A 25,425-nucleotide genomic window follows, 5' to 3' on the forward strand; every position below is an offset into this window, starting at 1 on the left:
AGAGGATGTAAGTGGGACTTGAGTGGTGCACAGGCCTCATGTGGGAATCTCAGTCTCTCTAGAAAATCTCCTAGATCTTAGCTTCAAAAGGGTGGAATACATACTTCTTTAAGGCATCAAACATTCAATCTGGCTTTGTGAACAGCTTCTTGGTGGAATTTTACTTGTTATGCACTTCAAATCCTCCATGTCGTTCCTGCACTCTGGGTTAGAGCTCAGTAAAACCATTACAAATTTGCCCTCCTAAGAAATGACTAACTCTGAGGAGACTGAACAAAACAAGTTGTACTTCCCCCCACCAGCTTTCCATGTAGTTGAATTTGCTGGGTTCAGCAAGGTCAGAGGCTTCAGAGTTCAGAATGCTGGTAGCTTGGGAGCTGTGTGTAAAGGTAGAGGTTGTTTGAGGGCCATTGACTTACAGGGCTCTGTTAGCAACAAACTAAAGAAACTTGTTCAATCAAAATATTTCCCTTGGTTTTTATTTTCCCCCAAGAAACATTTTCTAGCAGTAATGCTGTAAGACTGCATGGCTAAAGTCTCTCCTAGTGCAACTCTATTGACTTCAGTGGAGTTAGGCCAGGAAAAAAATTGGCCCATGGTTTCTCGAATATTATTGAACAAGGTCTCTTGGAAATGCTTTTCTGAGCAGACATGCATCATTTCCAGGAATAGGGCTAACTTCACTTTGTGAACTGAAGTGTGGCAGTTTTGCTTATAAGTGGAAGTGTTGCAGGGTCTGGTATAATAGGGAGTGGAGAGTAATACATTTCCCAATCTGGTAGACAGATTTCATAGTGCAGCATGCAATGCATTTGTGGGTCTTTAACACACACTTCTTTGGTTGAATATTTGTTTCACATCCATTTGTCTGTGATCCTTTGAACATCTTCTATTTAAATATAGCTACACAATCCTCTAGCAAGCAATATGCACTTTAATATGGCTAAATGTATATACCTAAGAACAAAGAGTGTAGGCCAAACTTACATGATGGCAGGCTCGATCCTGAGGAGCAGTGACTCTGAGAAAGATTTGGGGGTCATGGTGGATAATCAGCTGAACTCAAACACCAAGTTTGATTCTGTGGCCAAAAGGACCAGTGTGATCCTTGGATGCATAAATAGCGGAATCTAGAATAGAAGTACAGAGGTTATTTTACTTCTGTATTTGGCACTGGTGCAATCGCTGCTGGAATACTGTGACCAGTTCTGATGCCTACAGTTTAAGAAGGAAGTTGATAATTTGGAGAGGGTTCAGAGAAGAGCCATGAGAATGATTAAAGGATTAGAAAACATGCCTTATAGTGATAGACTCAAGGAGCTCAATCTATTTAGCTTAACAAAGAGAAGGTTAAGGGAAGACTTGGACACAGTCTGTAAGAACCTACATGGGGAACAAATATTTAATAATGGTCTCTTCAGTCTAGCAGAGAAAGGTATAACAAAGATCCAATGGGTGGAAGTTTAAGGTAGACAAATTCAGACTGGAAATAAGCTGTACATTTTTAATGGTGAAGGGTAATTAACTCTTGGAACAATTTACCAAGGGTTGTGGTGGATTCTCCACTGCTGATAATCTTAAAATCAAGATTGAATTTTTTAAAAGATATGATCTAGTTCAAAAGGAACTATTTTGGGGATGTTACACCAGAGGTTGGACTAGATGACCACAATGGTCTCTTCTGGCAGTGGGATCTCTGAATCTACCCAGTATGGGGCCCAATCCGAAATCCATAAAGCTAGTAGAAATATGCCCATTGACCTCAGTGGGCTTTGGATCAGAACCGGAATGAACAAGAGGAAGAAACAAGCACATATTGCCTGTGAAATAGTTTCTCTTATGAAACATTTTAATATAGACAAGGCAAAACACTCAAATATCTTGTAGAGACAATCCTATATTGGAAGAGGAATGGACTACAACACCAACTAGATCCTGTCTCTCTGTATTTTTTTCAGAGTAACAGCCGTGTTAGTCTGTATTCGCAAAAAGAAAAGGAGTACTTGTGGCACCTTAGAGACTAACCAATTTATTTGAGCATAAGCTTTCGTGAGCTTCATCGTATGCATCAAATAAATTGGTTAGTCTCTAAGGTGCCACAAGTACTCCTTTTCTTCCTGTATTTTTTGTGGTCCCTGGTATAATTGACTTCAAAGTATAATTATATTAAGGACATTGGAAAAATACCCCTCTGGAAAATAACACTTTCCCATTTGTTGTGAATAAACTGCTGGCACCTGTTTTGCTAATTTTCTGGATAACGAGGTTCAGATGAGAGCGGCTTACACTGCAGGATAAAATGTGGGTTAATGAGAAGTGATAAGGGCAAGTGATAATGACAGCATGGGACCCAGTATTCAAAAAGAGAATATATGCAATTAACAAAGCACTTGAAGTCAAACAGAGGTGCTGATGAGCCTTTATCTCAGTGTCATTATCACCTTGTGCCCTGCAAACCCAGCTGTTTCTGTTAACACATTGTGTTGGACAGACCTTGGGAAAAGAAGAATGAGGCCTTGCTACACTGGAGAGTCCAGCTATCAGCGGCAGACACTGAAGCATCAGTGCAAACACTTAGGGTGTGTCTTCACTGCAGAGATAGCCCAGGGGCCTGGTTTGAGCACTAAGGTTAGCCTTGCATAGGTGTAAGCAGCAACATGTGTCCTTTCTTAAAAGATGCCTTTTTATCTCTCACTGCTTCTTTTACATGGTTGTTAAGCCACGGTGGCTCTTTTTTAGTTCTTTTACTGTGTTTTTTAATTTGGAGTATACATTTAAGTTGGGCCGCTATTATGGTGTCTTTGAAAAGTGTCCATGCAGCTTGCAGGGATTTCACTCTAGTCACTGTACCTTTTAATTTCTGTTTAATTAACCTCCTCGTTTTTGCATAGTTCCCCTTTCTGAAATTAAATGGCTCAGTGTTGGGCTGCTGAGGTGTTCTTCCCACCACAGGAATGTTAAATGTTATTATATTCTGGTCACTATTTCCAAGCAGTCCTGTTATAGTTACCTCTTGGACCAGATCCTGCGCTCTACTCAGGACTAGATCGAGAGTTGCCTCTCCCCTTGTGGGTTCCTGTACCAGCTGCTCCAAGAAGCAGTCAGTTAAAGTATCGAGAAATTTTGTCTCTGCATTTCGTCCTGAGGTGACATGTTCCCAGTCAATATGGGGATAACTGAAGTCCCCCACTATCATTGAGTTCTTTATTTTGATAGCCTCTCTAATCTCCCTTAGCATTTCGTAGTCGCTATCACTGTCCTGGTCAGGTGGTCGATAATAGATCCCTACTGTTATAATCTTATTAGAGCATGGAATTACTTTCCATAGAGATTCTATGGAACATGTGGATTCATTTAAGATTTTTATTTCATTTGATTCTGCATTTTCTTTCACATATAGTGCCGCTCCCCACCCCCACCCCCCACCGCCCACACAACCTGTTCTGTCCTTCTGATATATTTTGTACCCCGGAATGATTGTGTCCCATTGATTGACCTCACTCCACCAGGTTTCTGTGATGCCTATTATATCAATATCCTCCTTTAACATGAGGCACTCTAGTTCACCCATCTTATTATTTAGACTTCTAGCATTTGTGTACAAGCACTTTAAAAACTTGTCACTTTTGCACTGCCCAAGTTAGCATGGATGTTCTTCTGCTCCAGCTGGAAAACTTGTCCCATCTAACTGGGAAAGTCCTCTGCCATTCGAGGGAGTCGCAGTAGGCAGGCCCCTTGTCATGTTCATGGGACTGGAAGCAGTTCTCACCTGTGTGGGACCAGGGGGAAAAAAGCTTTCAAGAAAAGAAGAGAAGCAGGACCTCTGAGGGTGGGTTGAGCAGTGGTGTGCCATGCACTTCCTGCCAGCCAGTATTTGGATCCACAGATCAGTTTTCCTGTGCTTAATCTGCTTCTCTTTGGATCATTATTACGGGACCTCCAGTCCTGGGACGACTGAGGAAATTTGCTCTGCACCAAATCCACTCCTGAGTTTGATTGCAATTAAGAGATGTCCTAAAACAAGAGTGCATGTGGTGAGCAATGGGAAACAACAAGACGGAGCTGGTCCACTGGGGCTGACGCTCAGATTAGCTTTTCATCCCATGATCTTTCTCACGCCTGTCCAGTTTGTTTGGAAAATAATCATTAATGACTTAGATCATGACGTATCATCAGTAAGGCTATGGCCTTTTGTACAGAGCTGCAAGTCCATGTTGTGTCTTCGTCCAAAGGGGAGAGAGATGCCACAGCAACTGCTTTACTTCTGATAAACAAACAAAGATTGCTGCCAAATGTGTTGAAAAGTACAATAACATTTGTCTCTGTTCTGAGGGGAAAACATGCTAGCACCGTGTGAGATATTTGCAACAAATTCTGAACCCAGATGGGTTTTGGTTTTGCTACCAAATTGAAATCCAGAGTCCAAAAAGCTTCCCTAAGGTTCAGAAACCTTTCAAGCCAATGTTGACCAGTGTTGAACCGAGGCTGAGTGGTAGCTTGGTGCTGAAGCCAAGTGAAATTTGAAGCAAAACCTAGTGAAACTTGGTGGTTTTGACTGAGCTTTTGATTTGAATGTTTGGGTCCATTTTAACCTCAGATGGAAGAGGACTGTGACCCCTCATGGAGACTGAAATCAAGGGAAATCGACAAAAACCCTTGCTGAGTCAAACCAACAAGTCACTCACAGAACTAAAATGGCCATAGCTGCTAGAGCAACAAAATAGACTATCTCACTTCTCTCACATGGGCTTGGACAAAACACGGTTTTCTTTCTTTCCTTTTCCTCCAGGCCTCACTAGGAGCAAATTCTTCAAGACGTCATCTGGCAAGCACAGCTCAAGAGTAGATTAAAATTAATGTCTGTGCACTTTGAGTGTTGGCTGGATTGAGGATTTGCCCCTTTACAGTCATCACAGCCTAGCATAGACAGGCAAAGCCACTGTGTTGTGCACTGGTGCAGCTTACTCCAACTTCAGGCAGAGGCAAGAGGCACTGGGATGTATTGTGGCTCATTGCAGTGAAGACAGACACACACAGTGTAGATTGGCAAAACTGCAGCATCAACCCAGGCCCATACTCAGGTGTTCTCCCAAGCCAGCTCCCATCCACACACAATACCCTCAAACCTGAGTTTAATGGTGCATTCAACCCAGGCTAGCCGGCCTGGCTGGGGGAGTGGGCTAGACTCTGGGTTCCACTTTCACTTGGGCTGGTAATCCTCCTAGTTTGCAGTGATGACACAGGATAAATCATCCAAGTGCTGATAGTCCTCCGATGCCTTCCCACAGTTCATCGTCCGCCTCCCCCCCCCCCCACACACCACTGTCTGCCCAGGAGGACAGATGAGTTCTCCCACAATCCACTGGGAAAGACTCTGAGCAGCTCCGCTTACTGAAGCACAAAGAACCATGGGATATGCTCTCAGAAGTCCTAGTGACCATGTAAAAGAAGCAGTGAGAGATAAAAAGGCATCTTTTAAAAAGTGGAAGTCAAATCCTAGTGAGGTAAATAGAAAGGAGCATAAACACTGCCAAATTAAGTGTAAAAAAGGAATAAGAAAAGCCAAAAAGGAGTTTGAAGAACAGCTAGCCAAAAACTCAAAAGGTAATAACAAAAGGTTTTTTAAGTACATCAGAAGCAGGAAGCCTGCTAAACAACCAGTGCGGCCCCTGGGCGATTGAGGTACAAAAGGAGCACTTAAAGATGATAAAGTCATTGTGGAGAAACTAAATGAATTCTTTGCTTCAGTCTTCACTGCTGAGGATGTCAGGGAGATTCCCAAACCTGAGCCATCTTTTGTAGCTGACAAATCTGAGGAATTGTCACAGATTGAAGTGTCGCTAGAGGAAGTTTTGGAATTAATTGAGAAACTGAACAGTAACAAGTCACCGGGACCAGATGGCATTCGCCCAAGACTTCTGAAAGAATTCAAATGTGAAATTGCAGAACTATTAACTATGGTTTGTAACCTGTCCTTTAAATCAGCTACTGTACCCAATGACTGGAAGATAGCTAATGTAACGCCAATATGTAAGAAGGACTCTAGAGGTGATCCCGGCAATTACAGACCGGTAAGTCTAATATCAGTACTGGGCAAATTAGTTGAAACAATAGTAAAGAATAGGAGTACTAGTGGCACCTTAGAGACTAACCAATTTATTTGAGCATAAGCTTTCATGAGCTACAGCTCACTTCATCGGATGCATTCAGTGGAAAATACAGTGAGGAGATTTATATACACACAGAACATGAAAAAATGGGTGTTATCATACACATTGTAAGGAGAGTGATCACTTAAGATGAGCTATTACCAGCAGGAGAGTGGGGGGGGGGCAGAAAACCTTTTGTAGTGATAATCAAAGTGGGCCATTGCCAGCAGTTAACAGGAACGTCTGAGGAGCAGTGAGGGGTGGGGGTGGGGAAATAAACATGGGGAAATAGTTTTACTTTGTGTAATGACACATCCACTCCCAGTCTCTATTCAAGCCTAAGTTAATTGTATCCAGTTTGCAAATTAATTCCAATTCAGCAGTCTCTCGTTGGAGTCTGTTTTTGAAGTCTTTTTGTTGTAATATTGCGACCTTTAGGTCTGTAATCGAGTGACCAGAGAGATTGAAGTGTTCTCCAACTGGTTTATGAATGTTATAATTCTTGACATCTGATTTGTGTCTATTTATTCTTTTACGTAGAGACTGTCCAGTTTGACCAATGTACATGGCAGAGGGGCATTGCTGGCACATGATGGCATATATCACATTGGTAGATGTGCAGGTGAACGAGCCTCTGATAGTGTGGCTGATGTGATTAGGCCCTATGATGGTGTCCTCTGAATAGATATGTGGCCACAGTTGGCAATGGGCTTTGTTGCAATATTACAACAAAAAGACTTCAAAAACAGACTGCTCCTCGGACGTTCCTGTTAACTGCTGGCAATGTCCCACCTTGATTATCACTACAAAAGGTTTTCTTCCCCCCCCCCCCGCTCTCCTGCTGATAATAGCTCATCTTAAGTGATCACTCTCCTTACAATGTGTATGATAACACCCCTTTTTTCATGTTCTGTGTGTATATAAATCTCCTCACTGTATTTTCCACTGAATGCATCCGATGAAGTGAGCTGTAGCTCACAAAAGCTTATGCTCAAATAAATTGGTTAGTCTCTAAGGTGCCACTAGTACTCCGTTTCTTTTTGCGAATACAGACTAACACGGCTGCTACTCTGAAATAGTAAAGAATAAAATTGTCAGACACATAGAAGAGCATAAATTGTTGCGCAAAAGTCAACAGTGTTTCTGTAAAGGGAGATCGTGTCTTACCAATCTATTAGAGTTCTTTGAGGGGGTCAGCAAACATCTGGACAATGGGGATCCAGTGGACATAGTGTACTTAGCTTTCCAGAAAGCCTTTGACAAGGTCCCTCACCGAAGGCTCTTATGTAAATTAAGTTGTCATGGGGTAAGAGGGAAGATCCTTTCATGGATTGAGAACTGGTTAAAAGACAGGGAACAAAGGGTAGGAATAAATGGTAAATTTTCAGAATGGAGAGGGGTAACTAGTGGTGTTCCCCAAGGATCAGTCCTAGGACCAATCTTATTCAACTTATTCATAAATGATCTGGAGAAAGGAGTAAACAGTGAGGTGGCAAAGTTTGCAGATGATACTAAACTGCTCAAGATAGTTAAGACCAAAGCAGACTGTGAAGAACTTCAAAAAGATCTCCCAAAACTAAGTGATTGGGCAACAAAATGGCAAATGAAATTTCATGTGGATAAATGTAAAGTAATGCACATTGGAAAAAATAACCCCAACTATACATACAATATGATGGGGGCTAATTTAGCTACAACTAATCAGGAGAAAGATCCTGGAGTCATCGTGGATAGTTCTCTGAAGACGTCCACGCAGTGTGCAGCAGTAGTCAAAAAAGCAAACGGGATGTTAGGAATCATTAAAAAAGGGATAGAGAATAAGACGGAGAATATCTTATTGCCCTTATATAAATCCATGGTACGCCCACATCTTGAATACTGTGTACAGATGTGGTCTCCTCATCTCAAAAAAGATATACTGGCATTAGAAAAGGTTCAGAAAAGGGCAACTAAAATGATTAGGGGTTTGGAACGGGTCCCATATGAGGAGAGATTAAAGAGACTAGGACTTTTCAGCTTGGAAAAGAGAAGACTAAGGGGGGATATGATAGAGGTCTATAAAATCATGAGTGGTGTGGAGAAAGTGAATAAGGAAAAGTTATTTACTTGTTCCCATAATATAAGAACTAGGGGCCACCAAATGAAATGAATGGTTTAAAACAGTTAAAAGGAAGTTCTTCTTCACTCAGCGCACAGTCAACCTGTGGAACTCCTTGCCTGAGGAGGTTGTGAAAGCTAGGACTATAACAGGTTTAAAAGAGAACTGGATAAATTCATGGAGGTTAAGTCCATTAATGGCTATTAGCCAGGATGGGTAAGGAATGGTGTCCCTAGCCTCTGTTTGTCAGAGGGTGGAGATGGATGGCAGGAGTGAGATCACTAGATCATTACCTGTTAAGTTCACTCCCTCTGGGGAACCTAGCATTGGCCACTGTCGGTAGACAGGATATTGGGCTGGATGGACCTTTGGTCTGACCCAGTAATGGCCGTTCTTATGTTCACTGTACAGCAGGGTGAGCCTCCCGCTGGGAATCTCGCAATGCAAGGGGCCTCTGTGCTACCACTGCATGAGTTCCCAGCGCAGGGGATATTCCATGGCAAGGTAGGGATGGGCCGGAGGAGGGAAGAACATTTGGGGGCATGACTGAGGCACTCTTGTACCCCAGTACTTCTGCGCCTTGCAATGGCCCTGTGTAAGGCTGTTCTAAGATTGGTAGCAGCCCCTGAATGGAGGAGATGCCAACTGTCTCTCCTATGCACCTGCAGTAGTTCAGGGACAAATCTGGCCCATAAAGTATATTGAAATCAACAGGATTTCCTTGGGCTGAGTTTGGCCCTAGAACACCTCTATCATTTACCAGCCAGCAGGGCTCGCAAAGACACACACTCTGAATAAATATTTTTTCTCCTCTGTCTATTTCTGTAACAAGGAGCTTTGACAAAATATCATTAATGAGCCTGGGAAACCATCCTGCAGAACAGTTATTTTCTGAGCCTTTAAATACACAGGCTGAGTAATCGAATCCTATGAGTGTGCTACTTATGTCTACTCAATTAGAAACGCTCTATTTCTCAATACCCAGGGCTCCAGACATTTCCTCTTCTCCTCTGCGGTTCACTATGTGGCTGCGCTGTCATGGGGGCACAAGTGGGTGTAGAGAACTCACTCCCTGCACTTCTTGTCTGACCCTCTTGTGTAGGGAGCAGCCAGAATCGCAAACCATGCACATGATGCATGCGGGTCAGGGAGGGGGCATGCACATGGGGGTCAAGCAGTGCAGCTAACCTCCATCCCACACCAGCGGCCAGTCTGAGGTCAATACTGTATCCTCCTTATGTCCATGTGCGGACGGTGCTGCAGCAATGGTGTTTTCCTCCCATGATTAACTCAGTAGTGGCTTTAAAAGCCAAAGAGAGCTCCAAGTCTTAAGGTCCAGGTTCTGATACCTGTGCAATGAACAGGACTGCTCAGAGACTAAGGTCCTATTCAAAGTGAGTTGGGGTATGAAAATTTGGCTGTAAAATGGTAACCGTATAGGGTCTGACTTGGCAAAAATTATATCCAGAATCTGCACTTTACTGAATGATACCCATTGCTACAAACCAAAATCTGTCGAGTTCAGAATTAATACTAAAGGCTAGTCCTACCACCAGCTGACAAATCACTGATCAATTTCGGATCACATTGGGATACTCACAAATTAAATAGGGCGACCAGATAGCAAATGAGAAAAATCAGGACGGGGGTGGGGGGTAATAGGCGCCTATGTAAGAAAAAGCCCCGAATATCGGGACTGTCCCTATAAAATCAGGACGTCTGGTCACCCTACAAATTAAAGAACTGTAAAATATCCAGGAATCCTAACCACCATATACAGTTTGAAATAAAATTAGTATTTGACTCATAACTAAGATAGTAATGATGAAGTGTGGCCCACTAAAATTGAGTTTTGCTGGTACTACTTGCTTTAGACATGTGTATATATATAACATGTATACCTTATCCCTGCTCAGAACTCACCTCTGCCAGGATGCTTGCAGGATACTGCAATATTATAACAGCTGGGCATGTGGTGAGTTGTGATGACTGCTTCTGACTGGCTAAGAATTACACACTTCCTGTGATTTTTGTTACCCCAACTTTCCTACCCCCCCTTTAGCCTGCCTGTTTGTCTCATCCACCTGCTACATCTATCAGCTGTTTGTGGTAGGGACTATCATGTACTATAGGTGTATACAGTACCTGGCGCAATATGGCCCTGACCTAGTTGGCCTCAAGATGCTATCACAATAGAAATTTTATGTAATAGTAAAAATAAGTGTATTACCATAAATACATGGTAAGTATTATGTACAATATACATGTATAAAATACATATAGATTAATTACAATGTACATAACCATATTATGGATAACCTTTTCAAAAATGCCTAAGTCACATTTACTTTCAAGGAGAGGTAGGCTCCTAAAGGCCATATTAACAAAGGTATTTAGGTGCCTAAAGATCCAGAGAGGCACCTCAAGGATTTTCAAAAGCATCTCAGTAGATCAGGTGCCTAACTCCCATTGAAAGTTAATGTGCCTAACTCATTTAGGCGCTTTTGTAAATCACACTAGGTACCTCTCTGCATCTTTGGTGCCTAAATACCTTTGCAAATATTGTCCTAAGTGCCGAAGTCACTTTGAAAATAGGACTTAGGCCATGATTCTCAAAAATATTTGGGCATCTAACTCCCTGTGGAGTTAGATTCTTAAATATGATCAGTGATCTGGGCTTTAAGAGTTTTTGAAAACTTTTCCCTATAGCCATCTGGAGACCTACAAATTGGTAGACACTAGAGATGGCCAACTGTTAATCCTGAATATCTTATTTGACAATTCTATTTCTGCCAGCTGATGAATACGTTGTTTTTTCCACTGTATGATCAGCAAAATTTTATTCTTGACTGTTTTTCCATTAATCAGCAAAGAAATTAGTCATTAATATTTTTCATTCGTCAACAAGGTCTAAGCTTTTATATACTGTGCTATAATGTTAGCAAACAGTGGGACAGATTTTCTAGTGTACTTTGGCTGGCTGCTTCTGGCCACTCTGGTGATGCAGAGCTACCGTCAACCCTGTTTGCATTGCAGGAGCAGTGCAAAGTACCCAGAGGGTGAATCTGGCCCAGTGTTCTTAAACATGTTCTAGATGAAGATGTTGTCTTCCTAGGTGCTCTCTGTGAAGTGAAGGGATTGTTTGATGAGCTGTAGTTTTCTCATGATACATTTCTGGGAAAATCTACAGATTTGGCAAAAGTGTCAATTTCTAATTATGTGAATGTAGCAAAAAATATGTCAGGTCCACAGACTCTTTGAGCCTGATTGTCAGTTATGCTAAGGCCCCTGCAGGCCACTGTGGCAGATTGGTATAAAGAGGCCTTAGTATAATTCAACGTTATCTTAATAAAATTATTATAACTGAGAACTGGGCCCTGGATATTTAAGCTAGAGAGTGTCTTGGACCAATAACACCAAGCCTCTGAGGATGCTTGAAATCCAAACTCAGAACAACACTTTGCTTTTAGAAAAGGAGTACTTGTGGCACCTTAGAGACTAACAAATTTATTTGAGCATAAGCTTTCATGAGCCAGAGCTCACTTCATCGGATGCATTATCACCCCTCTCTTCTTAATGGACTCAACTAACAGCTTGAGTCCAACCTGCTTTGACCTGTTCCAAAGCTGACTTGTGTGGAAGGCACTTCTCTCTGTTTTAAATGAGTATTTTGAAACTGGTGGATTAAGTTCTTGGGTGGAAATTGTGCCTATTTGTCTGCTCTGCCACTTCCCTATTTCCCTTTCATAATTCCCTTCCTAGCCTAGCCTCTTCATCAAATAATATCAACCTTGTTGATATTCGGAATGTTACCTCCTCACCAGCTGGTCTTCAGACTCTACCATGTTGGTCTCATAGTTGTAATGTGTGACAATATTGGCCCCTGCCCCTTCACCCACCCAATCACTCATCCCGTATATGCACATTCATTCTTTCACTTCCCCACTCACATAATCACCTCTTCACCCCTAGATCCACTCTTGCATTCATGATTTATTTTACTAATAGCTATAAAAATATTTACAGGAGGGAATGTTTAACTTACAAGGAGCATAAAAGATGAAACGTGGAGGAGTGGCTGTGTGATTGAATTGGACATGGTTGGTGAAGCATGCACATCACGAGAAAGTGTGGAGAGTTGGTTTTCAATTATAGGCTGTAGCTTCCTCATTTGGTAGCAAATAGTTTACAGAAGCATGTGTTACCAGCTGCTCAAGTCATCCACTCTTTATAAGCATTTCAGCCCAGTAAAGAGACCGTATGGTCTATGATCCTAGGAGACAAATCTTGGCATATTGAAGAATCTGAAGGCATTTGTCTATATCACGTTCTTCTTTGAATGTTCTCAACATCAACACCTGGCAATAGGGCCAGATGCACAGCTCATGTAAAGGGAGTAGTTCCACTAACTTTGGTGGAGTTGTGCCGACTTACACCAGCTGAGCACGTGGCTGAATGTTAAATATTGGTGTTATTATTTAGCATTTGTGTGCTGTGCAGTATGGTGCTTGTGACGGGTTGTCCCCCTTGGGATGTCACCTGATGTTCTGAGATACCACTGAGCCTGTCTATTATGCCAGCCTGGGCACCCTTTTTACCTGTCTTGCTGAGCCAAGCTATTAAGCCTCCTCCAGCCCGCACACAGGCAAGGCCACACCAAACTGCAGAACGACACAGACACTGAGATCAGTTCTGGGAAGGCTCAGCTTAAGGGACTTGCCCCAGCACTCAGGTGTCCACCTCCCTTGGAGTGCAGATCCACAGATATATTATGAAATCTGCCTCCTCACTCAATGTGGAGGAAGGTATGTACAACCTCTTCCCCCACCTCCCATCTGTGAATTGTACAACTGGGGTTATATTATAAACAAGCAATAAGTTTATTAACTTCAAAAGGTGAATTTTAAGTGAATATAAGAGATAACAGACAGAACAAAGCAGATTACTGAGCAAATAAAACGAAATACCCAAGCTAAGCTCAATATACTTAAGAAATTGGTTACAAATAGTAATTTCTCACCCTACATATTGTTGCAGGCAGATTAAGAACATAAGAATGGCCATACTGGGTCAGACCAAAGGTCCATCCAGCCCAGTATCCTGTCTACCGACAGTGACCAATGCCAGGTTCCCCAGAGGGAGTAAACTTAACAGGTAATGATCTAGTGATCTCACTCCTGCCATCCATCTCCACCCTCTGACAAACAGAGGCTAGGGACACCATTCCTTACCCATCCTGGCTAATAGCCATTAATGGACCTGACCTCCATGAATTTATCCAGTTCTCTTTTAAACCTGTTATAGTCCTAGCTTTCACAACCTCCTCAGGCAAGGAGTTCCACTGGTTGACTGTGCGCTGAGTGAAGAAGAACTTCCTTTTAATTGTTTTAAACCATTCATTTCATTTAGTGGCCCCTAGTTCTTATATTATGGGAACAAGTAAATAACTTTTCCTTATTCACTTTCTCCACACCACTCATGATTTTATAGACCTCTATCATATCCCCCCTTAGTCTTCTCTTTTCCAAGCTGAAAAGTCCTAGTCTCTTTAATCTCTCCTCATATGGGACCCGTTCAAATCCCCTAATCATTTTAGTTGCCCTTTTCCGAACCTTTTCTAATGCCAGTATATCTTTTTTCAGATGAGGAGACCACATCTGTACACAGTATTCAAGATGTGGGCATGGATTTATATAAGGGCAAGAAGATATTCTCCGTCTTATTCTCTATCCCTTTTTTAATGATTCCTAACATCCCGTTTGCTTTTTTGACTGCTGCTGCACACTGCGTGGACGTCTTCAGAGAACTATCCACGATGACTCCAGGATCTTTCTCCTGATTAGTTGTAGCTAAATTAGCCCCCATCATATTGTATGTATAGTTGGGGTTATTTTTTCCAGTGTGCATTACTTTACATTTATCCACATGAAATTTCATTTGCCATTTTGTTGCCCAATCAGTTAGTTTTGTGAGATCTTTTAGAAGTTCTTCACAGTCTGCTTTGATCTTAACTTTGGTGAGTGACCTTATCAAAGGCTTTCTGGAAAGCTAAGTACACTATGTCCACCGGATCCCCCTTTTCCCCATGTTTGTTGACCCCTGCAAAGAACTCTAAGAGATTAGCAAGGTATGATCTCCCTTTACAGAAACCCTGTAGACTTTTGCGCAACAATTTATGCTCTTCTATGTGTCTGATAATTTTATTCTTTACTATTGTTTCAACTAATTTGCCCGGTACTGACGTTAGACTTACTGGTCTGTAATCGCTGGGATCACCTCTAGAGCCCTTCTTACATATTGGCGTTACATTAGCTATCTTCCAGTCATTGAGTACAGTAGCTGATTTAAAGGACAGGTTACAAACCATAGTTAATAGTTCTGTAATTTTACATTTGAGTTCTTTCAGAAGTCTTTGGCGAATGCCATCTGGTCCCAGTGACTTGTTAATAATTGAAATCCCCCACTATTATTGAGTTCTTTATTTTGATAGCCTCTCTAATCTCCCTTAGCATTTTGTAGTCACTATCACTGTCCTGGTCAGGTGGTCGATAATAGATCCCTACTGTTATAGTCTTATTAGAGCATGGAATTACTATCCATAGAGATTCTATGGAACATGTGGATTCATTTAAGATTTTTATTTCATTTGATTCTACATTTTCTTTCACATATAGTGCCGCTCCCCCCCCCCCCACCCCGCAAGACCTGTTCTGTTTTTCCGATATATTTTGTACCCCAGAATGATTGTGTCCCATTGATTGTCCTCACTCCACCAGGTTTCTGTGATGCCTATTATATCAATATCCTCCTTTAACATGAGGCACTCTAGTTCACCCATCTTATTATTTAGGCTTCTAGCATTTGTGTACAAGCACTTTAAAAACTTGTCACTGCTTATCTGTCTGCCCTTTTCTGATGTGTCAGATTCTTTATGTGAATGTTTCTCCTCTGATCTGGCCCATACTTTATCCTCTTCCATCCCCTTCTCCTAACTAAAAAGTCTTGAATGGCAGTTGCACTGGTCTCTGACTTGAGACCTCAGTTATTATTACTCACAAGCTAGATGCTCTTCCAGCTTGGGCTCAACCCTTCTCCCCCCAGTTCAGTTCTTGCTTCCAGGTGGTTTTCAGTGTCTCTTTGGGTGGGGAGGCAGAGGAGAACCCCGATGATGTCACTCCCCTGCCTTATATAGCTCTTGCGTATGGCAGGAACCCTTTGTCTCCCAGTGGAAGAACACTGGCATTTCAAGGGTGGTGCGTCCAGCCCCAGGTGACTCAGACCCATGTCTCTGCAGGGCTGTGGCAGCCATTACTCATAGGCTGTCTGGAGAGTCCACAGGAAGACTGAGCTCTTTCACAGTCCATTTTCTTTGCTAATGGCCATTAGCCCTGTCTGGCTTTTCCATTGTTGTACCTGAAGGGCTAGTTGGGGGTGACACCCAAAGTAACACATTTGAATTACAGATAGTCAATATTCCTAACTTCAGATACAGAAATGATACAGGCATACAAATTGCATAATCACATTCAGGAAATCATAACCTTTCCAATACTATCTTACATGAGCCATCTTGCATAAAGTATATCTCAGTTATGCCATATCCATATCAGAAGCTTATTTTTATAAAGAATATGGAGTGAAACGTCACAGTGTTTTGCAAATAATATAGGCACGGTCCTTGCCCCAGGTGACGTACAGTCCATATGTCTTGGTCTGATATCTGCCACTGCTGACACAACTAATTGGACTCCATGCCGTATTCAGTAGGGAAAGGATACTGCTACTTGCCTTGGCGACAGGGCTGCCTATTGCACTAAGAAAATATATGCTGAAGCAGAGCCGGATCTTTTTCCACATTTTATGCCAGGGGTGGGTTTGCACCGGTGCCAGTACTGGATCCCCTCAAGAAAAACCTCTTTTTCAACCATGCATTTCTACAAGTTGTTCTCAGCAGGAATCCCGCTATGGTGCCCCAACCTCCCTTGGTCGCAAACCCATTATCCAAAACAGAGCATGTTTCCCACAGGTTTGAGACAAGTGAGCTTCAGGTAAAGTGACAGTCAGACTCTTGGATCTCCTCTGCTTTGGCAAAGGAGAGGGTCTCCTTCAATAACAAGTCTGATTCCTGCAAAGAGCTGCAGGAGAGTAAGGGTCATGGGCTGGCTCCTCCAGGCTGGTGTGGGGGCTCAGCAGGACACAGAATGCACTGAAGTCCAGCCTAACAGGTAGAACAGGTTGATCTGTTCTTTATGGATATTTGTTAGTATTTTGGTCCTGTGTTTTGGATAGTGACTCTTTCAGAACTGATTCTGATTTGGGTGTGAATGCGTTCATTTTGATAAACAACTTGCAGCCCATTGATTGCCCGTGAGCTATTCACTGTGAATATTTCTTACTTGTGGTATGCGATTAGTCACCAATGACTATCACTACTATTTATTTGCATTACCCTTGTGATTAGGAACCCTAGCTATGGACCAGGACCCCACGATGCCAAATGCTGTAAGACACAGAACAAACCCAGTCTCTGTAAGTCATCAGGGACTGTTTTTGCTCACCAATGGGATGATTGACGTTTATGAGCAGGAGAACAATGAATGATGAATAACCTGTAATGAACTGTCAGATGAAGAATCAGTCATGCTGAACCTTTTGGGATCCATGTGTTTGGCCAAAAACTTGCAACTATGGAATAATTTGATCCTACCAATAATAGAGTGACCTTGTAGCTTTGATTTTTCAAAAAATATTGCAACTAATTTGTTTTACTGTTCAGCCAGTCCTTCTAGCTGGCCACCCACAAAGCCTCCACTAATGGGGAGTCTGTCTTCTCAGTCTGGAGAGCATGTTCAGCAGACTCTAAAATCTAGCCCAGATTCTCTGGACCAGTCGTGCTGTTTGTATGCCAAAGGGTGGAGCAAAGGTGGCTTGTAAGAAGGGTGGCCCCACAGTGTGTCTGCCTCAGTTTCTCTCCCCCTGAGTGCCCAGAAGTGCTCCAGAGCATCTTCCCAAGTATAAATATAGCCCTTGTGGGTTTCCTTTGTTACAAGAGTCCCATGCCCATAAACCATCATAAAAGTCCCACTGTCCTAGTCCAGAATTCTCCCAGCATAGTCCAAACGGCACATGCAACACAACAGCCCCGCACCCCTCGCTTACCCTGGCTGTCCAGCACTGCCCTGGACGGTGCCCTCACCAGCACAGCCCTGGCTCTCCAGTGCAGTCTTCTCCTGTCCTTGTACCAGGACACGCACCCCAGCCTTTCCAACTGCAGGGCAACCCCAATCTTCCCAGGGGGAACCCGCCTCCCAGCCTTTCTATTGGGAGCATCCTTGACGGGGGAGCATCCCTGACTCCCTCAGCCTTCTCACAGTTCCTGTGGATCCAGCTGTCCAGCCCTGCAGATGTCTGTGGGTAAGCCCTTCTGCTGCTCCCCTTCCTTCAGCCCTCTGGCCCTGGCTTCACTAAGCCAGCCAGAAAATGCATCTTGCTGCTCTCCTTGCCTTCAACCTTCTCCCAGAAAACACCTTCTGCTTCCCTTTGGGACCTCCCACACACCACCTCCCTGGTCCCTGGCAGCTCTCACCTGCCCTTCCTGATTGAACCAGTCTGCGTGGATTCACTGGGACTCTCTCCCTCACTGGGTGTCTCTTCCTGATCTTTTATAGGCCCCAGCTGCTGTCCCACCCTCTGAACTGGCCAAACTGGGAGTACCTGTCCTGGCATAGGATGGCTGGGCCTACTTCATTTACTGGGGCCAGCCACCCAGTGACATGGCTTTTGGAGGGTGATGGGAGCTGTGTGGTATTAGGTGGACTACTTGGGCCAAAGGTGTTAACATAACCCGGTCACTGTCCAATGTGACTGTGTTAAGCAAGGTTCAGGGTTTGGTAGACAGAGAGCCCAGCCTGCTAAGCACCATGGCAACCACAAAGGTTACAAATCCAGTTAACCTTTCGTTCAAGGTACAGAAAAGAGGGAAAAACAGCGAAAGCATTTGAAATGTAAAATATTAAGTAAGGCTTTCATTGTAACAACCTCCCTTTGGCTGGAGAGATTTAGAAGGTAAACTCCCCCTTGTTTGACAGTCTCTTAGGTGGTATCAAAGATGGTGATAAGGATCCTATTGTTGAAAAGAGAATTCAGTTGAGATGGGCTGGAGCTGTTGTCGTTGCTGTTGTTCAAGTCTGGGATTCAGCTGGACCTGATACGGGTGGCAACATCATCTGGATTCATCTCTCTGGCCCCGTCTGGTCAGGACATCTCTCAGGATCAGGGGAACGAAGGCCTGGAGTCCCAGGAAAGGATGAGGGTGGCAGCCATGATGGTAAAGCTTGGGTCAGTAGTCTCCATCTGTTCTTCTGTATTTTCCCCCCAAAGTCTCTTTCTTTAAGGAACCAACAAGGGAGTGATGGGTTGAAAGTCCATCCCCTCATTATTTTGTCCACCAGTTAGGCCTAATATCAGACACACCAACTTTGGTTCATTAATTTCTGGATCCACATCTTATGTTTTTACCAAGCATGATTTTAACATAGTCTTTGAACCATATCAGAAGGCCTTTTTGTTTGGATTTATTCAGTTTTTCTATCTCTTTTGCATACCTTTTCCCATCAACATTTATTATTATTATTAGGTGATTGTGACGGCTTATGTATGTTCACACACTTTTACGGTTGAGCTCACAATTAGAGTAAAATTGTAGGCCCAATTATCACAACAGAGCCTCTTCCACACTCTGCCACCCCAAAGCAGGAGCTAGACAGTGGATGGTGTAAGACTGGGAATCTGCCAGTGGCTGAGGCCAGTGGCGGTAGGGCAGTGTAGTGAGGCGGTGTGGTTCCCCACCGCCCTGGAGAGAGACGAGTCCCCCTGGACACCAGAGTGGGCGGAGCCAGGGAGCTCTGAGCCCGCCCCCCAGAGGGTCCGGCATTGCCCTGGAAGTATAAAGGCCCGACCTCAGGGCTCATTGGGAGAGCAGCCGCCAGGGAGGCCAGACACCTCTGGCCTAGCTCGCGATTGGGAAACCCCAGCGGCCTGCAGTAAACCCAAGGACTGGCCCGACCTGCCCCGTGCCAGCTACCCGGAGGAGTGGCTGAGCCTGCCCTGCGCCAGCTATCCCGAGGAACCCATGGTGCTGGACCCCCCTGAGGACACCACCCCGACCCAGGTCCCTCAAGAGAGGGAGTCTGGAAGTAGCCCGGGGGCAGCCGACCCTCGTCTGGCTGCAGCACTGCCAGAGCCCATGTCAGTGTGCTGCGACCAGGATCCCCACTGACCCAGCAGTGGGTCTTTTGCTGCTGCTAGGGTCCCGGGCTGGGATGCAGTGAAGTGGGTGGGCCTGCGTCCCCCCTGCCACCCACCTCGCGGCTGGCCGTCTCCCCCTCTCCCAGGCCCTTCTGAGCCAAGAGCCTGGGCCTGCTGCTTATCTACTGTTACTGCTCAGCTCCCGCCCGAGGGCCTGAGCACCCGACTCATGAGTGCCCTGCCCTGACCTAGGGCCTGGGCTTGCTGTGTTCGTCCTACCTTCACAAAGGCCGCAGAGGACGACTCCTGCGGCTGGACTAATTCCCCGCAAGACCTATTTCCCAATTTAGGGAGGCAGTGTGGTTCCCTGCCGCCCCAGAGAGAGACGAGCCCCGGCTAACCTCTCTACAGGCAGTTTTGTACTGCAAAAACTGAAAAGCAACTTCAGAAATGTTGAGAATTGTAGCTCCTGAAAGCTGATTTCAAAGGCTATTACACTGGCCTCCCAATGACATCAACCCATTATTTATCTAAAGATAAGGCAAGATTGTCATCCTCACTCATGACTATCACTCATATCCCGCAAGAAAGTGATGAATTTTCAATTAAGCAACTTGCAGAATGTCAGGGTTTCCATGTCACTGTGGAGGCTTTCGGCTTAGTTCTGAAAAAAATTACCAAGAGTGAGGCAAGTCTTCGAAAACAATGAACACTTCCAGAAGGGACCAGTGCACTAATCTGGGAAAACTGACTAATCTCACTTCGTAACTCTTCAGCATAGTCAGAAAGTTATTGTAAAACTGAGGGACAAATTCACAATTGGTGTCAAAGGGAATTCCATTGACTTACAACAGAAGTGAATTTAGCCCAAGAAATTCAGTGACTAACCAAATGTGTTTGTTGCCATGCAAAGCAAGGGCTATTGCTGCTGCCTACATTAGGGCTGAATGTCCCTACGACTCAGTTTCCCCTGCTTTATCTCTCTTGTGCTTGTAAAGGTGTCAGCTTGAGAGCCTTGGCAGCTGAAATCTGAATCTACAGAACAGGACTAGCACAAAGGCAGTGTCAGTGCAAGCTTCCCCGTATTGCCCAGCCAGTACACTGTAGTCCTGACCTGGAGTGATACCCGCTGTGGACAAAAGTTTCATTTGTTCATTCCCTGTGTCTGTTCAGAGCATGGTCCTTGTGCTGCGACTACAAACTGCTGTGGAAATTAGTGCTAGATGTGGTAGGAGTTCTTTATTGTGGAATAGACACCACAGTGACTAGCCTATTTCATGTAACCGGCAGCTCACCAGAGAATGCCTTTTCATATCTACTCCTGAAATGGAGTTGAACCAAGAGCCTACAGCTGAAAGGCCCCATAGGCCGTTTGTTATTTATCCTGGCAGCTGGTCTGCACCCCACACTGGAAAAGTGGTAGTTAGGTGACTAAAAATAAAAATAAAAATGATCTGCAAGGCCCCAATCAGCAAAGTATTTAAACACATGCCTAACTTTAACCATGTGACTCATGGGTTTAAAGTTAGGCACATGTTTAAATACCTTGCTGAATCAGGGCCTAAATCTCTGTGTATCTCTATAGAGGCTGTACAAGGCACGGAAGTTCTGCTAATTTGACACGAAGGGATCTCACTCTTCAGATGCCCGGTCAGTCTGAGACATTAGAGTAAATTTGCAGGCCCAGTTGTCAGAGCCTCTTCTCCACTTCATGATCTAAATTAGAGGTGGGCAAACTACGGCCCGCGGGCCACATCTGGCCTGGCCCTTAAGCTCCCGGCCGGGGAGGCTAGCCCCCGGACCCTCCCCTGCTGTCTCGTCCCACCCCAGGAACGCCTCTGTGTGGCTTGCGCCCACCCACCTCCCAGGCTTTCCAATAAGCTGTCCTGCCGCTCTTAGCAGCATAGTAAGGGGGCGGGGAGTGGGGAGGTTGGATAAGGGGCAGGAGATCCCGGGGGGCAGTCAGGGGACAGGGAGCGGTTGGATGGGGCAGAGGTTCTGGGGGGCGCGGTCAGGAGATAAGGAGCGGGGGGGGGGGGGGTTTGGATAGGGAGTGAGGTCCGGGGGTGGGGGGATTAGAGGCAGGGGGTCCCGGGAGGGGGCGGTCAGGGCACAAGGAGCAGGGGGGGTTGGATGGGTCGGGGGTTCTGAGGGGGGCAGTCAGGGGGCAGGAAGTGGGAGGGGACGGATAGAGGGTGGGGGCCAGGCTGTTTGGGGGGGCACAGACTTCCCTACCCGGCCCTCCATTCCGTTTCACAACCCCAATGTGGACCTCGGGCCAAAAAGTTTGCCCACCTTTGATCTAAATGCTGGGGCTAGAAGGTGGGGAGGGGAGAGAAGATAGCAATATATCTATAAGAAAGATCCTGCCAATGAAAAAAGAAACGTTTGCTCTAACAAGTATCCTTACAAAGCTATGCAGCTGGAGTGACTGGCACATTGAATTACTCACTCCTTTCTGTCTAGATGCACCCTATTTTGCAGTTTTCTTAAGGGGTGGGGAGAGTGCATATTGATCACTTTTGCTGTTTGATTTCTCAGTCTTGATGCAGGTTTATAATTGTCATCAGCATGCGCCGGAATGGGGCTTTGGATCCTATCATTAAAACTTTGTTACATTTTGAGCTGCAGAAGAAACCTGTTCTTCAGTGTGTGGAGAGGAGCTGCCTGCTCCAACCCCCACCCCCCCCCCAGGAGGAGGAGGGGGGCTGTTCTGGGATGGCCTGTTCTGAGCTCTGTAATCAAACACTTAGCCAAAGCAACGCAGCTCTCAATTACAGTGAGTACCCTCAGCCTATTCGAGCATGTTATGGAAGGGCTGGGTTGAAACTGAGGATTTGCAGCAGCTTTAGGGAACCCATTCTGGCTTGTCCTGTGCTGGGAACAGATGGTGATGGGAGCAACTTCCTCACCCTATCTCCAATGCAACCTCACAGGACCCAGGCAGAGTTGTGGGTGACCCAGAGCTGCGATGGGTGCTAGGATGGAGGGGTCTGGCTACTCCACTGCTTTGTTCTAATGGGCCATGGCCTCTGACCCGTGTACACACTTTCTGGCTCCTGGAAGCAGCCACTGGGGGTGGTACATGCTGCTCCTTTGTGGGCCTACGGCTGAGTATACTGCCATCAGCCCACTTGAGCTACCCTGCCTGCCTCTGCCCTGTCCAGGCAGAGTGACTTCTTAGCTCTACAGCTCCTCACATCCGCTCTCAACAGATGGGCCTCTGGTGACCATAACCAGAGACCCCATACTCTCCACGGGCTTGATCCTCCATGTCTCTGACTGACAAGCTCCCACTGACTTGAAGTATTGATGGGACAGAACTGCAGCTTGAGGTCCTTAAAATTATGCCAAGGGCAACATCTCAGGGGGCTTTGCGTCTAATTTGATTTATTGAGGGCATGAAGGTCTTTCAGGTCCTTATGGTTAAAGAGCCAAGACTCCCTAGCTGGGGCTGTAACAGACTCATATCCTCTGTGGAACAGACATAGATAAGGATCTGTAACATATCCAGTGGATTACAGAAGCACAATATCAGTTCTCAGCAACCTATCTAAATGCCCACACCTGCTTTTTCATGGATGGGTATTTTGAAAGCATCTGAAGAACCAAGAGATTAAGGCCAACACATTCCAAAGTGACGAGAGATGTTGAGTGTTCATCTCGGGACCCCTTAAAGAAGCCTGATTTTTCAGGGGATGGGTGCTCAGCACTGTCTGAAAACTAGGCCCCTTTCAGGTGTCTCAAATGGAAACACCCAAGATCACTAGTCACTTCTGAAAATCTTGGTCTGATTGCCTGAGCCATTTGGGCTGAGCACCCAATGGCTTGTTGATGTAAGCCTGGGCAAACGCAGGGTTTAGAAAGGGGACAAAAATGGGAAATGAGAAGAGCATTAATTTGTACCTGGAGGACTTTGAGGGCTTTGGGATAGTATAGCATGTTTAAGCAGAGTGTGACTTGCGTAACCCATGCCTCAGGCTCCGCACTGGAATCTGATGGGAAAACTGTTCCCTTCGTCCACACATGCTTAGGCAAGTCAAAGGGTTTATTTATTTTCCTCCTTTCTCTGCTATTCTGGCTGCAGAGTGATCCCTCTCTGCTGGGGGAAAAAAATGAAAGCATTCGCTCTGTCTCTGCAATCTTTCAAGGGGCACGCTCAGCAATTGGTCCGATCATTTTGTGCCTCCTGACTATGGGTCTACAGAGCCAGCAAACTGTGTAAAAAACAGTCCAACACATTCTGGTGGATTATAGGACAAAAAGCTCCAGGATGAGAGAGGGCTTTTATTCACTTCCAGCAGAACTGGTTGAAACCACTCTGAGATTTTTCCCCTCTTTTATCTAGCTGCTTGGAGAAGTTCAGGACCTTGCCTTCAGACTTTAGAGGTGGGCAGAGGCACACAACTGGTTGGGATGACATTATCCACCAAACCGGTATTTGAGGAGGGATACCGCACTGGCAGAAAACACTGATGCTAGAATCTTACAGTTAATTGTACCAGTGGAGAGTTGCACAGCTTTTGAATAGGGCATGAGGGAAGGATCATGGATACTTGCTGTCAATATCAGGTTATGGACTATCTACCTATTTTAGTGTTTTATATTGCCACCTATCACCATGGTATCTGAGCATTATCGAATGGGCTGATTGATTAATAGCCACAGCTTTCGGAAGTTAATAAAGTAATGCCTGAATCTTCTCTCATGTATTCTGGTTTTACACAGTTGTAAATCAACTGCATTTTTTAGAACTACTTCTGATTTATACTGGGTAAAAGTGAGAGGCAAATCAGACCCTTAGAATTCTGTGCGATTTATGGATTATAATTAGGGCCTTCATTTACATATTCATGTTGGTCCTTCTGGAACCACTGAATTTTTGGGGCATTGTTTAACTCGTTTGCCTCAGTTCCTATGCGTGAGTGACTCTTAATTCTGTTTCCATGTTAACACCTTTGATTCTGCATATATCAGAGGAGTAAGATGACTGGGTCTCAAAGTCCCGGCCCGCGGACCATCTGCTGCCCGAGAATCTCCCCACTGCTGCCCGTGGAGGAGAGACGCATGCAGCCACGTCGCAGGCTCTGTCCGCTGCAGGCGCCGCCCCCCGCAGCTCCCATTCGCTGGGGGAGAGGGACAGAGATACCATCACTAGTTGCCAGGCAGAGTCGGCCATGGAGGCAGCGTCACTTTTCCCAACGATGACTATAAACAAGTCAAAATACCGAACACGACGATCTGATGCCCACCTTGCTGCAATCCCGAAGGTTTCAACTGCTCAGTCACTGAGGCCAAACATCAACAAACTGACAGAACCGAAGCATTGCCAGGTGTCTGGCAAACACTAAAAACTCTTTGGCAAGCGAAGAATTGTATAACGTTGTATGACAGTTTTATTATTTCTAAGAAATTCGAAATAAACAATACAATATAAACTTTTTGTCTTCTGACCACCATCTTCAGTGACATTATTGGCCCACTGGGAGGATTTGAGGACAGGCACTGTCCCTAAGGTAAATTGAGTTTGAGAATCATAGAATCATAGAGTATCAGGGTTGGAAGGGACCTCAGGAGGTCAGACTCCTGCTGTAGAGGAACATTTGGGTTTAGGGATGGATTTCCTAAGGGGATCGCCATGGATTCATTAAATACTAATTAGCTGACACCTCCCCCGCCACTGAGCAGCCTTTTAATTTTGTCTGATCCTGAATCATTTCTAAAGGCCAAGAAATGATCCCCTTGAAGTCAAGAGCAGTATTTCTCCTTGTCTTCAGCATGGACAGGATTTAACAGTGTCAGGGAGACAAGCTCACTCTTTCTTGGGAGTTTGTCCTCTAGGAATATTGATACAAGAAAGAAAGTAGAAAAGACAAAGATGAAACCAATTAGACCCAATACTGTTTGTGTCCCCACTGGGCTATACGACAC

At 44.8% G+C, this 25,425-nt stretch overlaps 1 long non-coding RNA gene across 1 annotated transcript; it reads left to right on the forward strand.

Moving 5' to 3' along the window:
* Positions 1 to 18,312: 18,312 nt before the first annotated feature.
* On the forward strand, positions 18,313 to 25,021 carry LOC122462410. The gene is made up of 3 exons (XR_006284938.1): positions 18,313 to 18,585; positions 22,036 to 22,273; positions 24,472 to 25,021. It is a non-coding gene; the product is annotated as an uncharacterized LOC122462410 (long non-coding RNA).
* The last annotated feature ends 404 nt before the right edge of the window (positions 25,022 to 25,425 follow it).

Source organism: Chelonia mydas, chromosome 11 (assembly GCF_015237465.2).
Source record: "Chelonia mydas isolate rCheMyd1 chromosome 11, rCheMyd1.pri.v2, whole genome shotgun sequence".
Lineage (NCBI taxonomy): Eukaryota > Metazoa > Chordata > Testudines > Cheloniidae > Chelonia > Chelonia mydas.